Below are 1278 nucleotides of genomic sequence, written 5' to 3' on the forward strand. Positions count from 1 at the left end.
CCTAGATCTAAATAGTCAAAATATTTTTTTCGCCCCAAAATCACTACTTTTTAAAATGAATTTACTCAAAAAGTACCATCCAAGACATGTATAGGTTTATTCCAAATGCAATTCTGAATAATTCCATATAAGATACGAGTGTTTTTTTCTGTTTGGGATCCTTTTTTCAAAATTATTTTTAAAAACATTTTTTTTTCAATATCGGAGGTTATGATCCAAATGTACAAATATTATGGAATGTATGTAAATAACTGCTCATTTTTCAATATTTTCCTGTTCTATATACAGTTATAGTTATTTTGATGTATAATTTGACTAGGTGCAAGGATATTTTTTTAGTTTCAACTGAGATTATAAGTTTTTTGTTTTCAAATTTTATCCGCAGCCAATAACAATTGTGTTGCATAATCGCCTCTTACAGGAACCAAAGTTGAAAAATACACAAATAAACAATACAGATGTATTCTACAAACCATACTGAAAATGTTGGTATATAATATGTTGATATTTATTTGAATTTATGGCCCCCAAGACCTGTGAACTGCGCACTAGTCATCATCTCATTTCGCCCTCCCGAAAAAAATTCGTCCACAAGCCGAAAATAATACGTAGCGAATGAGTTACAGATCTCTTGGTGGTCCAAAATCGAAAAGAGTAGGTTTCGGCCGCCCACCGAGTAAAATTCAGAAATTCAGTTATTAACTCCAACAAAAACCAAGGGAGGTAATAGTACCATTTTATCAAAATATATGATAGTTTACTATTTGTTGTGTCCCTTTGACCATAAACACCGCTCGTGTAGTACAAGAGGACTTTGGTCAATTCCTCACCCTGTCGGTCTGTCTGTCTGTTTGTCTGTCTGAATCTCTCTCTTTCTCCCTCTGTCTCTTTTTCTTTCTCTTTCTCTTTCTCTCTCTCACTCTCTCTTTGTTTCTCTCTCTCTCTCTCTCCCTCTCTCTCTCTCTCTCTCTCTCTCTCTCTCACTCACACACACACACACACACACACACACACACACACACACACACACACACACAAACACACACACACACGTAACACACTATCGCTAGCACATACAGACATACTAAGTAAACACAAACAGCCGAAACCAGTGGGTAAAGGTGTGCAGGAATCACTTGTTTCACAAACACTTTTCCTTGTCTACGGCCATACCACGTTGAACCTACCGGTTCTCGTCCGATCACCGAAGTCAAGCAACGTCGGGCGTGGTTAGTACTTAGATGGGTGACCGCTTGGGAACACCACGTGCTGTAGGCG

The 1278-nt window shown here is 37.7% G+C and overlaps 1 non-coding gene across 1 annotated transcript; it reads left to right on the top strand.

Annotated features, from left to right (window-relative positions):
* The first annotated feature begins 1159 nt into the window (after positions 1-1159).
* Positions 1160-1278, top strand: LOC118479052. The gene has a single exon (XR_004859443.1). It is a non-coding gene; the product is annotated as a 5S ribosomal RNA (ribosomal RNA).

This window comes from Aplysia californica, unplaced genomic scaffold (genome assembly GCF_000002075.1).
Source record: "Aplysia californica isolate F4 #8 unplaced genomic scaffold, AplCal3.0 scaffold01568, whole genome shotgun sequence".
NCBI classification, from domain to species: Eukaryota; Metazoa; Mollusca; class Gastropoda; order Aplysiida; family Aplysiidae; genus Aplysia; species Aplysia californica.